Source organism: Polypterus senegalus, chromosome 5 (assembly GCF_016835505.1).
Source record: "Polypterus senegalus isolate Bchr_013 chromosome 5, ASM1683550v1, whole genome shotgun sequence".
Taxonomy (NCBI): Eukaryota; Metazoa; Chordata; class Cladistia; order Polypteriformes; family Polypteridae; genus Polypterus; species Polypterus senegalus.
Window position 1 is genome coordinate 178,519,128 of NC_053158.1, and position 19,053 is coordinate 178,538,180.

Consider the following 19,053-nt stretch of genomic DNA (forward strand, 5'->3'; position numbering starts at 1 on the left):
TTCATGCAGAAAATGAAATATATTTTGTGCCAATAAGAAGATGATGCATACTGGAAACTTGACAAAAATCATTAACTTTGTAATTTTCTCACTGCTTTCCCTTTTAAATTTTTTTAAATAACTAATACGGCAAAGTTATATTACATATTAAAGTGCTTGTAGAATAAGATGAAAACAGATTGAAAAATATCCAATTCATGTATTCAAGAAGTAAGAAACAAATAATCAAAAAGAAGACAAGGAGTATGACGTGAAATGTAATTTCTAAGTTTGTTTCTAATGAGGCAGTTATCATGATCATTTTAGCATGACTGATAAATAATTCATAATTTTAGGAAAAAGAGCAAAGAAAAAATGCTCTTCTGAGAAATGATGTAAATTGCAGTGACTAGTTTTATGTTTATGTTATTTGTTGTTGCCTTGAATTGCAAATTTCAAGGTGAAATATTCAGGAAAAAGGCTCAACAAAAGGAAAAACATCAATCACTGAGAAACTTTAATGTTTCCTTGTAGACATGCTGAAAAAAATGACAAGTAACATGCCAATTTATCATTTATTTGGTTCATTTTCATTCTGTACATACAGTATATACCTACTGGTTTCTTTACAATCTCTGTGTATTCCATAAGGTTTGTCTCACCATGAATTGTGTTTTACGTGTTGTAAAATTACTGTGCTATATTTATAATTATAATTATGAATTTTTAATTAGCAGGACTTGGGCACCATGTTGCTGTCTCATAATGTAATTCCCACCTCAGCACTATGTCTATGATTTTCAGTTTTTTTCCATGCATTCTCCATAATTGTACATGCATTTTATCTGGTTATTTCCCATACCATCACATCTACTGACTACTGACATTACCTTGGCTTGGCATATGTGTGAGTGCTTTGGATGCTGCTTAGTAGACTCAGGTTATCTGGAAGTATGCAATGGAAGATTACTGGAGATTCCTTAACAAAGTCCATTAAAATAGCCAGTTTTGTGTCCATTGACACAAAGTAAATCCACTGTTACATAACAAGGTTGTGGGGAGCCAGAGCCCATCCCAGTACCTTGAGGTGCCAGGCAGGAAGTAGGTAGGCCACTGCAGGGCCTAATCATGCAGATACTTTATTCACATTCACCCTGGCACAAATTTGGAATCACCAGTTAACATAAGTTACACATCTGAGAAACTGGAGTAACCTGAAGAAAGGTTACAGACATGGGGAGATCTATTTATGATGGTCTGGAAGTGCATTCAATTATTTTGTATCATTTCTCTGTTAATCATCGTGTTTCTCCCATGAACCTATCCTACAATATTTGTCATCTGAACAGTTGTTTCACTGCTTTAATCTAACACCTGTTCAAATGATTGTAGTTTTAGGGGGCTGGGAGTGTAAATTAATCTGGCTTTGGTGATTAATTGCACGTGACTTGTTTTACAGTTAACCCTATTCTGTGCACTATATTAAAATCATTAATTGTGTGCCAGTTTATATGTAAAAGCAGATAATTATTATATTTCTTACTGTTACCAGATTCACGTGATGTCTACTGTTAAAATTATTTAGAATTGAAAATGTTTAATTTGGTATTTTAAACAGCCTTGAAATAGAATAGTGTTAATGACTATGAGTATCTACTGAGTTACTTTTAAGTTAATTATGCAAAAATAAATGACTATATTCTCCACCATGTTATTGCAAATTAAGTTTATTGGGATTGATTTTAGCATATTACGTCTGCTATTTAACAGTTAAAGCCCACACACAGCGTGGTAAAACTGAGCTATCTGGTGGCTGGAAGTGGAAGCACAATTTAGAAATCTCAAATCAGCCATGAACTTTGTAGAGTTGTTCATATTTGTCATGTTCTAATTTTTACATGTGATGCTTTATTACAGGAGTTAAGTAGCATGAAATAACTGCTGGCTAGAAAAAAATATTTCATTATTGCTTTTTGCATTTCCACTGCAACAATATCAATCCATTCTTAATGCACAGTATAAATGCCTGTTTTTTCTATCAATTTTCTATAACAATTTTGCACAGTCAGATCCTGATGAATGAGTAATTGAAGTTTTTAAACTAAAATTAAGAAATTTTTAAATGACAAACATATGTTTTAACAAATCTGGTAAGTGCAAAATGATAAGAAAGAGAATCTTAAAGTGTGGGATAAGTGAGAAATTATCTATAAAACAGCACCCACCTATTTATTATATGAGTATTCATGGATGCCATATACACAGAATTAAGATTTCAGCGACAAGTCATTATTCAATGGCTTTGCATTCAAATCTCACTTTGTGTCGATCTTAATTTGTACATATAATTTTTCAGCTCCATATAAAATGTAAGTTTTAGGATTTTTCACCATTAAACAACAAATAATTTGAGCATAATTTATACTCTAGAATACAGTTATTAATTTATCTTTGAAAAAATACATCTTTTTAGAGTTTACACATATTTTACTCAATTACCAGTTTCTATGGTTGTGTAAGCTAAACATCATTCAATCAGACTTTTTTCTTGTTGGTAAAGAACATTGTTTTATTCAGGAAATTCATCCAAATTTTGGCCTTTGTATAATGGAGGTTAGTACCGTTGCCTCACATGTTTGGGAGTCTGGGCTCTGCTCTTAACGTGGCTGATGTTTTTACAATTTTTGCATCTTTCCGTGGATTTTCTTAATCTGTTTTTGTTTCCTCATACACATGATATGATGTATGGGGGTGTTTGAACAAGTTGGCCCCGTTCAGGTTTGTTTTCCATGAAAATGGATTTCAATATCCCAAGCAGTTTCATATTTGTGGCTGGTAAAAAAAACACATACAGGTAAAATTCCGTTACAAATTAGTGCCAGGGACTTGCCACATCTGTTAAAGATATTCTGTTGCTGGGGCAGGGCAACAGCAGGCTCACAACAGTGCAGCGAAATGCCACAAAAGCAAAACCTAAAAGATCAGGGTCACGCTATAAGTCCCTGTCTTGCACCCCAAAACACGAGGCTGAGTCTCAGTACTTTAACAAAACCAGCTTTATTCAGCTTGAATCAGGAACAGCCCGGTTATTAATTGTAGCAGGACCATTCTCATATACATAGACACAGCAGTCAGGCAGAGTCATGGCAAGGTTAAGAACCATTTAATCCTGTTCCCTGCATTTACAATGTTCTTTGCATCACCCATCGAGATCTTTTCTGTTTGCTTCGGCGGCGACCCGCCTTCCACAGACAGAGTGATCACACTACGGGACGCTCTTCGGCGAGTTGTCCTTTTGGGGGAGGTTCCAAGAGAGTTTAGAAACCTCACAACAGTGACTTTGCTCTTTCTTGAATGAGTGACGCACTAATAGGAATGTTTCTTGAACGAGCATCACTGAACCACATAAAAACTGCTTTTTCAATGTCTTCAAATGCAACTCAAGATTTGTGTTCTTTTTTGGCTCTGTCTTTCAAGAAAGTTGCCAGTGTTGACGGCGAAATTCTGAATCACTGGCAACGTCTTTTTTTTTTTTGCCAGAATCGAGAGCCGCAAAAATTAACAAGCAATAAACAAAAGATATCACTGAAAACCACAGAAAAAAAACAGCATGAGGAAAGTTCGAAGAAAGAAAACATTTTTTACAATGTTTCTGTTTGGGGATCGTTGTGCATAACTGAGCTGAGACCACAAAACTAACTGCTCTGTGAATGATTCATTCAGGCATTTCAAAGTCTTTTGAGCACTTCATTGTAATGAAAGTATTTTGTGGTAACAAGATTTCTGTAGACTCTGTCATATGGGAAAATGTCAGGACCATATAAATACTTCGTTGTAATGAAAACTTTGTTGTAAAGATTTTCGTTGTAACAGAATTTTACCTGTACTTTCATTAACTTAAGCTACCCTTGCATCCCATAGAAAATCATATCATTAAAATCCTTATGATCAATTATATAAATATATTTTGCACCTATCCTCACTGTTTTACATTTTCAGATGTCAAAACCAAAAGTGGTCACCAACATATCAGTGTTATTTTTTTAAATTGTTAAATTGTGCTCTAGTGATCTGTTTATCCTTTCTGCCCTGAAGACCAAGAGCAAAACTGTTTTGTTTAGCCTTATGCTAGCATGAACAAAAAGAGTTTAACCCTTAACTACTTGCACCATTTCTCATCTCACAAGTACTTGCATGGTGTACTTTATGCACCAGTGTTAAAATGTCTATTTAAATGCATGCTGTAAGGATGTAATATAAAATATTGCAATAACTTTAACATGTACATATTTTTAATGTAATTTAATACCATATTACTGACACAGTCTACGACTATCTGAAAATAAACTTGATCCACTTCTCCAGTGCTCATTCATCACCGGTCACACTTTCATCCACTGCAGGATTTGTACATGTATCACATTTCACTTCAGTCGTTGAATGTTCTTTGCAGACAAAGTCACTGCAAGAAGAACATCTCATCGTTGTCTTACATACGTAAGTACCCACGTGGTGTACCAAATGCACCATATGGAACTTGCAACTGAGCATCCACTCATAAAACCGGCTGGGGGCTCCCTGGAGAGAAACTATTGTGATACTGTACTGTACTTGTAGTGAATCAAGCTGAGGAATGATGGCAGATGCTGCTGGTAGGTTCAAGTAAAGGGACGTTGGACAAAAATAACTGAGATTGGTGTACTAAATACACCAGCATGAGTTATTTAAGGGTTAAAAAGACATGAGAGACTTGACTGGAAATGTAAGGCTGACATTTAACACACTTAGAAAGTACAATAAATGATAGACTTTAGCCTATTTTTGTTTCACTGTACAAATGAAGATACAACTAAAAATGATTAGAAATCCAAGCAGCAGATATAGAAATGTTATTTGGTTTTGGCACAAGCCCTGGTAATTGTTATAATATGTCAATATGCTGAATTTCCCCTTTAAATATAATGATAGCAGCTGCCCTAATCAATAGGAAAACTACGCACTATATGGCAGCTGAGTGCTTAAGTGTTGGTCATCAGAAAGCAGAAATTTCCCTTGAAAGGCTTGTTGCTCTGGAAACTGCAAAGCACTTTTAAACAATGCCTGTGCTATGCCAAGTGGCCTATCTCTACAAATAGAACTGAGCATATGGCACTGGCACTGCCCTCTTTCACGAGATTGAGCCATGCCAAGGCACGCTTTGACATTCTCTCTGTGGGAGTTCATTAGGCCTGCTTCAGACCATTTTTGTCAAAGCATGGGAGAATGATTGTATCACAGCACTGAACTAATTATACTCTGCAGATCTTTACATGAATGGTTATCACATGGAAACTCGTTACTATTTTAAGAGCTCTCCGTACTATAGTCTTTTAATAAGACTTTCGTTTCCTCAGATAGTCTTATTTTCAGTTATGCCTCATGTATGCAACCCATTTCACTTACTGCAATATATTTTATGATAGATTTAATGACAGTTTGGTTGAATTTAAACATGAAGTTATACTTTTGTTCTTCTCACACTATTGTCAAGTTGCTTGAGGGACCTGCAACACACTATATAGAAGTAAACACTGCAGCTGTCACTGTGGAAAAAGCTATTTTCTACAATGAGGATAAAAAAATTAAAAAGGAGATGGAAGGCATTTCTAGACTGTATCAAATTATATCCACTACAATCTTCATTCATTTCTTTAGAGCAAATTTCCTAAACTTTTTCATGTTTAGTCTGCTTTTCTTGGTATCATATCCTACTGAACACAAAAGACCAACCTATCTTGAGCCACATTTTTTAGCTGTTGGCAAATTCACAGATGTGCTCTTATGCCAGCTGAACTTGCACAGAATTTTCTGTCAACCAGCCAGTTTTGCTGCACTTTTCACTGGAAGACGTCAGAGTGCATCCTAATTGTATGTTGAAACTACCTCAACTATTTTCTCTTGGTCCATTGAAACAGCTGTTCTACTAAAAGATGCTCCTGTATAACTGAACTCCTAAATCTGTCATGGAGAGTAGTCAGCCATAAAATAACTTAAAAGTCCATTGCAGGGCACCTTCACACACAAAACCATATTAACTCATGCTGTATAATAAATTTGCTGTATTTACCTCAAATTCACATTGTTAGCATCTGGGAGTACTCAGGAAAAGTCCACATAAGCATGGAGAGCCGTTGCAACAGAATGAATAGAGACAAGAGTGTAAAGTGAATGAAATCGTGACTCCTGGGGCTATGAGGCAACTTTGTTAAACACTATTTTGTTCAATTTGTTTAGTTAAGAATTGTCATTATCAATAAAGAATTAAATGATGTATATGACTCAGCCACTTAAAACATATCTGATTTGCTTCTGAAATATTTCATTTTTTTATTTATCTTATTACAAGCTATTATAAGACATCCTATCAGTTTTAATGTAGTTATTTTACTTTCTACTTTGTGAGGTGAACAGGAGAATTACGATCCAATTTAAAAGCAGTGGACAAATACAATTTCCTGTCTAAGCTACCCGTTAGGATATTTTCCTGCTAAGGCTCATAGAACTGTTAAATGAAAAAATTGGTAAAGATAATTTCCATGCTGAAAAAAATACATAAAGTTACTGGCACCTGATTAATAATAAACACTAACACTAATGTCAAAAAACCTTTACCAATTTACCCTTTTGCAGATTCACAGCTCTTCACTTATACCTGTTAATAGCCTCATCCCCTTCCGAATCAATCAATCTTAATTATATATGGAACCTTTCATCATGCTCATTACAAATCCTTTAAAAATCAATTTACAAAACCATATGAAAGGCAGTTTAAAGATTTGTTAATAATAACACATTTTTATCTTTATATTTTCCAGAATTTACATTTTGTTTGACTTTATTTAGGTTCTTTGAACTATGCTAAGAGTGCAGTTTTTTTCAACGTGACAGAGAAAAAACGAGGTATCAACAGGGATTACATCTGACAGAAAGTAGATATAGTAATAGCGTTTATTCCATCCATCCATCCATTATCCAACCCTCTATATCCTAACTACAGGGTCACGGGGGTCCGCTGGAGCCAATCTCAGTCAACACAGGGCGCAAGGCAGGAAACAAACACCGGGCAGGGTGCCAGCCCACCGCAGAACAGCGTTTATTGTTTTATTATAATGTTTAGTAAGTGGATAATCCTATGAAGACTGTCATAATGTACTCAGTATGAGTCACTTTTAGTTGCTGGTCTGCAGGTACATTTTTATTTACTTTGACAGGGAAAATACTGTATGTGGACAATCTCCTCAGTCTAAGAGATATCATGAGAGCAATGGCAAGACTTCTACGTCAGGGTTCACACTTACATATACCACCATTCTCTCACCAATATTTGCAAGTAAACAACTGTTCTTTACCTCATGTAGAAAATGGAAGTGCAAGGCTTTCCTTTAGTCAGCTGTTTCTAGAACAGACACAGTTTGCAAATACTCAGTATTTAGATTTGAAATTTACAGGGTGTGTAATTCATGTATTAATGAAACAGTTACATTTTATTTTGTTCTTTTTTGTACCTAATAGATGCTCCTTAATATAGTAGTAGTAGTAGTAGTAGTAGTAGTATTGTCAGGTGCACACAGTACATTGAAACTCTTCCTTGCATATCAAACCAACATACACACATTACCATTCTCTGGTACTTTGACAAACAATAATGCTTGAAAATGTTTGTTATTTAACACTAGAATCCCTGAAGCCTACGAAAAAACTCATAATCCCGGCCCACCTTAAATCCCTTTGCAGCTTTCCATCAGCGTCTTTTGTTTTGCAAATGTGTCGATCAGCACAAGCAGCAAGTGCCTGCTATTCCACCCCCCACCGATGGAGCTGAATCCGTCGCAAAATTCTCAGAGCTCAAGTCTCTTTATCTGGCAGAGAGGTGTCTGGAGTAGTATAGGATAAATAATATATTGTTGTTTGAAATACATACATTTCATGTTTGTTGTCTACAACAATCTTAAGTGTAGGATGAAAGGAAATTTGAGGCAAGAAATGCTGAACACATACCTAAGGTAGAAACTTTTTCCATGTTATACTAATAATGACATGAAGTGTATACTATGTGATGACTTTTGTCCAAATATCAAATAAACATGTGCGCTTTTATTCAAGAATATAACCAAAGAAAAAAAAAAGCATTCGATTTACATGTTGCTGTCAATGAGTTAAAAACTCAAGCTCAAATGTCAAATGACATAAAGTTGGTATGTATTCTTGGATGGTGCAGAGGTAAGAACTGCTGCCTTAGAACCAAATGGTTCTGGGTTTGAGTCCAGGAGCTCCATGTTTTGAGTAGTGAGCTGCTATTATTATTACTATAATATAATAAACACATACATTTGATTTGCGTATGTAACACCCAGTATAAATTTTGGCTACTTGTAAAAGTTAGCACTTATTTTTGTTATTCAGTTTTATTGTGTCAGTGACATTCATATGGTAGAACAAACTTGCCTCTCCCTCTCTGAGTTGATGCCGTTTATCTCCATTCTTTTCACAAGAGCAGCGATGACCACAGTTGGTGCTGTGGTTGATGCCTGCTCAGATATATTTGTTGTACCAGCAACAAAACATATAATGTCCCATGACTGCTATCAGACTATCATACAGCATTTGGGCTTTGACAACAAAGACACCCCTGTGCAGATTGTGTGAAAAACAACAGGCTTGCTGACAGCCATATTTTGAGTTACAACCCAGGGCAAAGACATTCCGAATCTGTAGTCATAAAGCTTATGGAGCCATTTCTGGACAAAGGCAGAACCGTAACAACAGCCAGCTTCTTCACATTGCTTTCGCTGGCTAATAGACACAACTCTGCTTGGCAACATAAGTAACATGGGACTTCCACCTGCAGTTAAAGTCACTTCAGTACACAAGCAATTCTCCACACTAGTGTTTAGATCTGGCAGTGCTCATTCTTTTTGGGCACATACACCATCAGCAGGACACTTTTATTCTTGAATAAAAGCGCAGAAGTTTGTTTGATATTTGGACAAAAGTCTTCACACATTATACACTTCACATCATTATTAGTGTAACATATAAAACGTTTCTGCTGTAGGTACTGTATGTGTTCAGCATTTCTTGCCTCGCATTTCATTTCATCCTATACTTACATAGATCATTGTAGTCACGGAACACACAAGAAATGTACGTATTCCAAATAACAATATATCATTTACCCTATACAACTCCAGTCACCTTACACACAGATAAAGTGACTTGAGGTGGTAGACGTTTGTGACTGACGTTAGCTCCATCGGTGGGGATGGATAGCAGGCTGCTTACTGCATGTGCTGATTGGTTGACACATTTGATGCTGATGAGGAGAGGTACGAAGGAATTAGAGGTGGTACAAGTTTTTTCGTTTGCTTCAGGGATTCTAGTGTTAATAGAAACATGCATCTTGTCTTATTCTTGTTTCCATACAATGTAAATTGGCCAGATCACTTTCCTTCCCAAACTCCATGTGTTGGACTAATCAAGTCTGAAAATGTGCAAATGATTCAGTACCAAAAAAATTATATCATTTAAAAGCCATACAGTTGCACCTTGAGTATGCACATATTTATCACAAAAAGGCTAATGTCAGGTCTGTATTTTTAAGTGGGGGTGCCATTGCACTACCTGCCTGAAGTTGGATAGTTGGATTCTGGCTCGTTCCCAATGCCACTGACATAAGCAACCCTGAACTAAAATGAACTGACAGCTGAGTGAATGGACTAATGTCATCTAAGAATCTTTGATCATTCTGGATCAGGCAGGTAATCTTATGCTTGTTGTAACTCTTGATGAAACAACTCCATCTCGTTTCTTAGAGAGAAAATCCATTTCAGAAAGAGCTATTGAGAATCACAAAAGCAGATCAATGTACAGCACTTCATTTTCAGAACAAAAGGCCCAAAACTGACCATTGCATTTAAACAAATACAACTCTGAATCTTTGCAACAATGAGTATGGCACATTCCATTTTAATTACTTTTGTACACAGGTTGTACTGTTGCATTTCTGTGCCTTTTCAGAAGCTTGATCTTTAATGTCTCCAGACAAATCATCACGCCCAGTGAGCTGCTGTGTTCCTAGCAACACTCACAATTATTAGCTTCTTTTTCCTTTGGGGGTACCATTGACTCAGCAACTCTAATGAGGCATTGCTTGACAACCTCACCCTTCATAAATTGCTTTCAATGCCATACTAAAATTACTTGGTAGTAGAGTTTGATTTTGCTATTACTTCCATCAGTAAAAAACATTTTCAAACTAATAAATTAGCCTTAAACTGGGGTTTCCAAACTGTGGTATGCTTTGTGCCATAATGTCTTTTCTCATTTTACATTTTCTTTATAGCAATTGCCTCATAACAAATAAGGCAAAATAATTTCCCTTATAATTTGGAGAAATAAATAAGACACAGCTCTAGTATGTTTTAAATTTTCACAGTTAAATTTTTTTGTATTCTATGACAGCCTCAAATATAGCTACAAAAATATGTTAAACACACACTTGGTAGATGGGTCTGATTACAGTGATAAGCCTTAACATAAAATCATGTGTAGTAACATTACATTTACAAACTACTGCCTGTAGTTTAAAATTCATTTTATCTTTTTTGCCACAGCCTTAATCCCTGACAACAGGGGTTCTTGTCTGCAATTTGCCTGCTGTGACCATTGCAATTGGTAACATATTCCTAATGCATTTTAAAGTACCATATTTCTTTTATACCATATTTGTTTATAGGTAACTTTACACAAGTAAGAAAAACACAAAAACTTATTTTTATAATAATTCATTAAGGTACAGGTTAAAAAACATGATTCCCAACAGTCTCCAATGTTACATTATCCAGAAAGACAGCTAGTAGCCGTGAAAGCACCTAACTTTCCTCTGATCACTGAAGAAGCAGGATAATTTCTTACTTCAGATAAACGAGAACACCATTATGTACAGCTATAAAAAGGTCTTATGCATGTAAAATGAATACTATTAAAAAAGTTAAAAGAACTCATATTCAGTGTATTCATTTTTTCCAATTCTCAAATGTGTGTTCTAGGTGGCATGGTCCAGTTTTATACTCTTAAAGAGAGGATATTTGATGATTTACATAACTATAACTAAAAAATATGAGATTGTGTGACAAAGTGAAAGGAGATTGTTTATATTTAGACTAGAGAACAGTAGCCTTAACAGAAAATAAAATACTTTTACTAATGTTTACCAGGAATCCTTAAATCTTCTGTTATTTGTCTGCCATCTGAAGGAAGTACTGAGATGAAGCGTCTTGGTTAGAAACTTAAAGCAGAACATACAGTAATCGGCATAGAAAGGAAACTTTTCTTCTTAACCACCCTTTAATTATTCTTCAACCTCTGGAGTATTCTGTGGAGTTCTAGTTCCCACAAAAAGACATAGCAGCACTTGAAGCTGTACAGAGGAGAGCAGCCAGATGTTTCTCAGGACTTAAGGACACGTCGTACTGTGACAGGATCAGAGAATTAAACCTCTTTAGTCTCAAGAAGAAGAGACTGTGTTGGGACTAATCCAGGTCTTGAAAATTCTCAAAGATTTTGATAAAGTTTCAGCAGGTTTGGTTCAATTTGAATAAATTACATCGTCAAGGACAGCATTGGAAATTAAGGGGAAGTGCATCTCGTACTGATACCAGCATGCACTTATTATACAAAGACTTGAGGGAGTCTTGAACAAACTATTGGTATTATGCAGTTGAAGCAGAGACTTTGATAACCTTTAAGAATTATGTCGATGAGATATTGGGATAGCTTAGATATTGATGGACAGAATGGTTTCTTTTCGATTGTCATATTTCTCATTTTCTCTGAACTATTGTGCATCCAACATGATAAAGAACAGTAGACAATGGTGAAAAAGAAAGGTGAAAGGGAATGTCTTTACCATGGCCCAGGGCTACCAGCAGTTCCCAATTAATATTATTTGTACTAATTGGTATGGCAATTAATCTTAATGATAACTGGGTGAAATTCAGACCTATAAAAAAGTGGTAAATAAGTGGACCTACTCAACTCTATCAAAAGCCTCTTGTGCATGCATTGGTGTATGGACATTGGTATCATATTCAGCATATTACATTCAGTAGATGGTGAAGATAAATTAAATGGTACCTGCCCTTAGTAGACATCATTTAATCTAGTGAAAGAGCAGAATGCAACACTTGTTCCTAATAGTTATGAATGCTTTTCCCCAGCAATTTAGTATTGGTATTTAAGAAATAAATTAGTACTGCATTTGTGATTCTCAGTTTAAGGAGTATAATTTATTTTTTCGTAAGAAATGCAGATTTAGGGGCTTGAGGCAATGTTTTAAGTAGTATTATTACTGATAGAACTTTATTTGTCCCCAGGTGGAAATTTTGTTGGTTAGGGCACCTTAAAACATTGATAGTTTTAGTGGTGATAATTGTAATGCGGATATTTTTAAATCATCTGAATCTAGAAGTTTTCAACCCTATATTACACACAATTATTATTATTATTATTGGTATTGTTATTATTATTATTAAAACTTCAAAAGAATTAGATGTTGTTCCAATATAATTGCTTCTTCATTTGGAGAATGTGAATGTCACTTCTGTTAAGGAAACTCTTACATTATTTTGATCATTCTTGGATTCTGATTATTCGTATTACGATTCTGACATGATTTGGCATTACTGTAGGCCTTTCTTTGTCTCCTTTGAGGAATATGTAGATACCATTTAATTATTAACAGAAATGATATTTAATGTTGTTAATGCAGTCAATCCTCAATGTTTGCCGGGGGGTAACATTCCTAGAAAACAGCGTAAAAGTCAAAAATGCAAATGTTAACAGTCTGAACCTGTAGGAAATAGGGGGTTAAGTTCCCGCAAACACAAAAACAAGCCATGGACAATCTGTCTTTACCATTTTTTTTCAATGTTTTTTTTTGGGTGCAGGCTAAGTGTGCTGTAACAAGAAAAACTACAATTACAAACATTACAAGCAACATAATGCACTCATACAAACACATATATTAAGTGTGGTCCCCGGACGCCCAGGAGGAGGAGAGGAGGGCTTATGCCTCCTCCAGACCGCGAGGGGGCATCCGTCCTGGTTATGTTGGGGGCCACGGGTACAGGGCTTGGAAGCCCAGCCCTGTAGGGACCTGTGGTCACCGCCAGGCGGCGCCCCGATGCCGGTTTACCCCGTGTGGTCTTTGGCCGGGGATGGAGCCCGGCCAGGACGCCTTGGAGGACCAGAGGAGGGCGTGTGCCTCCTCCAGACCGAGAGGGGCGTCCGTCCTGGTTATGCAGGAGGCCTCGGGTAGGGGGCTTGGAAGCCCAGCCCTGTAGGGACCCGTGGCCACCGCCAGGCGGCGCCCCAGTGCCTATTTGTCCAGGGAACACCAGGAAGTGCCGGGGGGAAGACGGCAAGGGATACACGGACGGCTTCCGGGTGCGCAGCCGGCACTTCCGCCACACAGGGGTGTGGCCAAGACTAAGTGCCGGGAAGCAGCTGGAGCCCATCCGGGTTCCCATAAAAGGGGCCGCCTCCCTCCAGTCATTGGTGGAAGTCGGGAGGCAGTAGTGACGGAGCTGGAGAGAGGACAGGAGGCGGCCAGGAAGCAAGGCACAGAGACTGTGGGCCCTGGACTTTTGGGGATTCAGTGCCAGAGGCGCTGGGGATTGTGAGTGCACGTGACTTTTGAGGTTGTACTGTGTAAATAGTGTAAATAAACGGTGTGATGGGTGAAAACATGTTGTCCGTCTGTCTGTGCCGGGGCCAGCGTTCACATAAGTTAAACCAGCGTTTCTCAATCTTTAAATATTTGCGACACAAGCTTTCATAACAGTTTTAATCGCGCCCCCCCAGCATTCTTTTGAAATGTAGATGCATATTTTATTATACCTACTTAACTTTTATCTACATTTATCTAACTCTATATTTATTGTTCTAGTATCAGAATGTAGTTTAAGTTAATTTGTTTTGGTTTCAACAGATGCTTTTTTCATATTTTTGATTCTTGTTTTCTTTTCTTCACGTCTTCGCGCCCCACACAGGTTGAGAACCACTGAGTTAAACACACTCAAAAACAAAGCAATTTGAAAACTAATTGAAGGTAAAGAATGCTAACAATACTGTATGTGACCATTTCTATTAACACTAAGATACAGAAAGTTTACAAAAAGGGGCTCACCTCCTCCTATTTTACAGTATAAGTATGTGCTAGAAAATCTAATAAGAAAATAAAATGTTCTTCATCCTTGCATCCCAAGCCTTATGGTGCCTCAGTAAAACAGCTTGGAAGTAAAGCAGTGGCACCAAATGCCACAGCAGGATCCTGAAATATGAAACAGAATACGGATGAGTTAGTACCAATGTGTAGCTGTTGTAATACTAATATTTTTGTACAAATTACTAACAAGTAGAACTGTAGTAAATAAAGCTAATCAGCAGCTCTAATCAGGGTTTTCTAGACTGAAGAAGCAAGTCTACAGCCTGGATTTAAAGTCAGACTAAAGAGGGATCTGTTATATGAACAGGCACAATATTCTACAACTATGAGGTCCTGTAAATAAATACGTAACCTTCCACTGATGTTTTATTAATTCCTTCTTGATAAACATCTTGAGATCTTAATACATGCTCTGATTTGCATGTAAGTTGAGATAGGTAAATATGGCCTAGGCTATTTAAAACTTTATATGTATGAAGGAGTGTTTTGAAATCAGCATCAGTCTGAAAGGATAAGTTTAGTATTCCTCAAGTTGAAAATATTTCTTCACAATCAGGGTATCTTAATTTGTGCTCTAAGGTCAATCTTTTTTATAAACTTAAAAAAAATTCAGAGCCTGACGGGTACCAGTGTGAAAACAAAAACTATAAACTTACCAAATATATTTATTTTTTGATCCAATATCAAGTACTAGCTGTGTAAGCCTGTGCTGTAAAAAGCCCCGGTTCCTAGAAACCATTGATTCTGGCACCTCAATCAATCAATCATATCGGTTGTGCATCAGTGACTAAGCAAGGTTCTCTTTCCTCGGCAGTTTCATTTTGCCCATGTGCACGCCTCTGTTGTCTATCAGCAACTAAGCAAGTTTCTCTTTCCTTGGAAGTTTCATTTTGCTGATGTGCTTGCCTCGCTTGTGTATTAGCGACTAAGCAAGTTTCTCTTTTCTCGACGGTTTCACTTTGGAAACAGAGTCGATTTCTTTGAGCTTCATGCTGTAGCCTTGCACTTCCAAGCTGGACAGACAGACACACACTTCCACGCGTACATGTTTATATATAAGATGGATCTGTGTTATGAGAATGTGTACATATCACAAAACAAGGTATCGATATAATTTAGGGAGAAAAACTAGTGTGAAGTCAAGCAAAATGACACCTTTTATTAGCTAACTAAAAAGATTACAATATGCAAGATTTCAAGGCAACTGAGATCCCTTCATCTTGCCTGAAGAAGGGACCTGAGTTGCCTCGAAAGCTTGCAAATTGTAATCTTTTTAGTTAGCTAATAAAAGGTGTCATTTTGCTTGACTTCTTATTATATCCATAACAGCTAACATGGTACAACACCCTAGTACTAGGAGTAAAAATACAAAAAGCAAAACATTTTGGTGCGATACAGCCATTTTATAAGGAGCCTGGCTGTGCACTTCACCTCATTTCTTATTTTTCTCCAGGGCAACCTTTCAGCCACAGGGGCACAGTTTCTCCAGTGTCTACTTGTCACCTTGAAAATTGCCTCAAAGTGTTGTTATTTACATTATTGAATGCTGATAACGAAATGTGATCAACAACTAGTCAACAGAAACTGAACAGAATGTAACAGTCACTTGCGGACCTTATGCTTCCATACATAACAAGCTATATACCTGGAAGAACGTGGATGGATGCAATTTTCTTCATGGTACATGAAAGACTAAAGTTTTCCAGTAATTGACAAGTGTTACTGACACGTCTCCAGTGTTCAGTGTTAAAAGAGGTAATCTTCCACAATTAGACACACTGCCTGATACCAATTAATCTTTAAATACACAGACAGAATGTGCCAACTCCATGTAGACCCTGATGCTGTGAGGCAGGAATGACAGCTATTGCTTAGCCTATGGTTAAGACATCTGTACCAAACTTAGTAAACTTTAAGATGATTAAAACTAAATGTATGACTATAACATCTGTTCAGTCCTTGTCACTTGACTGCACAGTACATGCACACAGAACTTCTCAATACCTGTCACTAGACAGCTGAAGCATGTGTGTGTATGATACTTGTGGCAGTAGGGAATGTCTTGCCAAAATAATGCAGTAATTATTGTGAAGTAGTGCAATTAATTTCTTTATTTAGTGGTAGGAATAAGCTTTTACATGATTCAGTATCTCTGTTGGCTGGGATTGGCTAGAGCAGACTAGACTCCCTTGACCCTGTAGTTAGGATATAGCGGGTTGGATAATGGATGGATGGATGAATGGATGATTCAGTATACTGTGTATGCTATGGAGGAATATTTCGGACAAAATGAAATAAATAAATAAATGCGTAAATAAATAAAAGTACTGTGAAATGTGAGCATAAATAAATAAATGTGTCATGAAATGAGAGCCTTAATAAATAAATATGTCATGAAATGAGAGCATAAATAAATAAATGTGTCACAAAATATGTTTTTCGTTGCTTATTTATTTATTTCATTTTGTCCGTAACATTCCTGCAAACCGTCATGAAATACGGCTTGAAATAAAACTTTCACTTTTACTCGTCAAAGTTGAGAGGGTGGGCTCTAACACGCCCTCTAGTTACTGATTGGTGAATCGATAGCACAAGAGTTAATTAGAAAAATGCTTACTACTGCCGATGAAATGGACTCTGCCGAAGATATTACGTATTTCAGAGAGAGAATTGAAGATTTATCGGAAGAAATTAGAATGTTGGCGGCCCTTTAAGACTCCAATATAGATGAAACTGTTTTTGAAATTATCGAAGAACAGGTGGAACGGACTCTACTACACTCCAGTTCAGGTGATGCAGTACCCTGCTCTGGACGTCCATCCTTTGACATTCCAGCTGAGTCAATAGAACACCTTCTGTTATGCGGTTTAAAAGTACAACAGATTGCAGATCTGTATGATGTATCAGAGAAGACGATCACAAGGCGAATGAGCCAGTTTGATATACGGTAAGCTGCAACGGCTGTATTAGTTTAGGTACTTTGACATGGAATGCCCAAAGCAGCTCCACCTAATATTTTGAACTGAACAACTGTACAACTGACAGAGCTGTACAGTTGTTTGAAAAAGTAGCTGCGAATATGCAACTGACTTTTTACCCGTAAAACAAGGGTCAAATACTCAGTTCTAAAAGGGCCGCCAACATTGTAATTTCTTCCAATAAATCTTCAATTCTCTCTCTGAAATACGTAATATCTTCGGCAGAATCCATTTAATCGGCAGTAGTAAGCATTTTTCTAATTAATTCTTGTGCTATCGATTCACCAATCAGTAACTAGAGGGCGTGTTAGAGCCCACCCTCTCAACTTTGACGAGTGAAAGTGACAGTTTTATTTCAAGCCGTATTTCATGACGGTTTGCAGGAATGTTACGGACAAAATGAAATAAATAAATAAGCAACGAAAAACATATTTCGTGACACATTTATTTATTTATGCTCTCATTTCATGACACATGTATTTATTTATGCTCACATTTCACAGTACTTTTATTTATTTACGCATTTATTTATTTATTTCATTTTGTCCGAAATATTCCTCCATAGTATACCAGCATTAGGGATGCGACAGGGAAATGTTAGAATTCCACACACGACAGCCACTGGGTGCAGACAAACAAACAGGGAAATGTATTCTTACTGCAAGCAAAATAATACCAAGAATCTGTGATAAAACTATCATTTAAAGTTTCCTTTAATTGTCACAAAGAATGCTCATAAACGTGAAAGTCATGAGATAGAAATTTGTGTGGCTTCAAAATGGATGCATTTGGTTTTAAGACTTTTACTTTCATGTTTGGGCCTGGGCACCTTAAGCCCTATTGTAAAAATGTGAACAGACAAGGCGTTTTTTTTTTAATTAAAAAAAAAACCTTCATTTTAGAATACAGTTTCATATAGCAAATAAATATATAATATGCTTTAGAAGTAATAACTTCAACTTTCACTCAATGCTTCTCAACCTTTATGGTCTTGTGACTCAGTTTTACCTTTTTATGTTCACTGATGACCCACAGGCAGCAAACAAAGAATGTTTTTTGGGGGGTGTAAGGTGCCTTCCTTGGTGAAATGAGAACAATTGGAAAAGTGGTGAAGGGACCTTGGTGAAGCGATTAGAAACAGTAAAACATCATACACAGTGCTGTGTACAGTTTTGGGAGCTGGATTTTCACAAGTACTTGTGACCCAACAACAACTCAGCAAATGGCAACCAGAAACAAAATGTGGGACACAACCCAGTCACTGAGAAAGACTGAAGGCTGTTTAGGTTTGAATAGCCGGTGAATAAGGCAGTGCAGGAGTCAGTTCTACTAAACATAAATGAATTAATTAATTTCTTAGTGCCCCCCATGCAGCATTTCCAATTTGTCTAATCTGGAAAACAGATTTTAGATATTTTGTTATGTGTGTTTTTGAAGACAACTGGCTTATCACTTTGTGCTCATTTATTTTGGCAACTCTAAACTGGTCTGGTGACAGAGACTGTTCTTGTCTTGTTCTTGATGGTAGTTGGTTATGCTCTGACTCTCCATGATCCTGAAACATAAACCATGGGTTTGAAATATGAAAGAATGGCATTACAGTATGCCACTAATCTCATATAGACTTTATTTTTAGGTAAAGTAGGTTAAAGCAAGCAAAGAATATTTATTTTTTATATTTTGAAAGGTTTATGGCTATTATGCTAGACTTTTAAGGCGTGGAACGTTTGAAGTGACTTATTTAACTGATGGCCTCAGTGCTGGCTAATAAATGATAAAAGCTCTCCTTCATTTTGAACAATGCATCTGTGTTAATAGAAACATTAAATA

At 36.7% G+C, this 19,053-nt stretch overlaps 1 protein-coding gene across 1 annotated transcript in view; it reads left to right on the forward strand.

Annotated features, from left to right (window-relative positions):
• myl13 (myosin, light chain 13) overlaps positions 1 to 19,053 on the forward strand; it is a 56,890-nt gene that overhangs the window by 15,505 nt on the left and 22,332 nt on the right. The window lies entirely within an intron of this gene.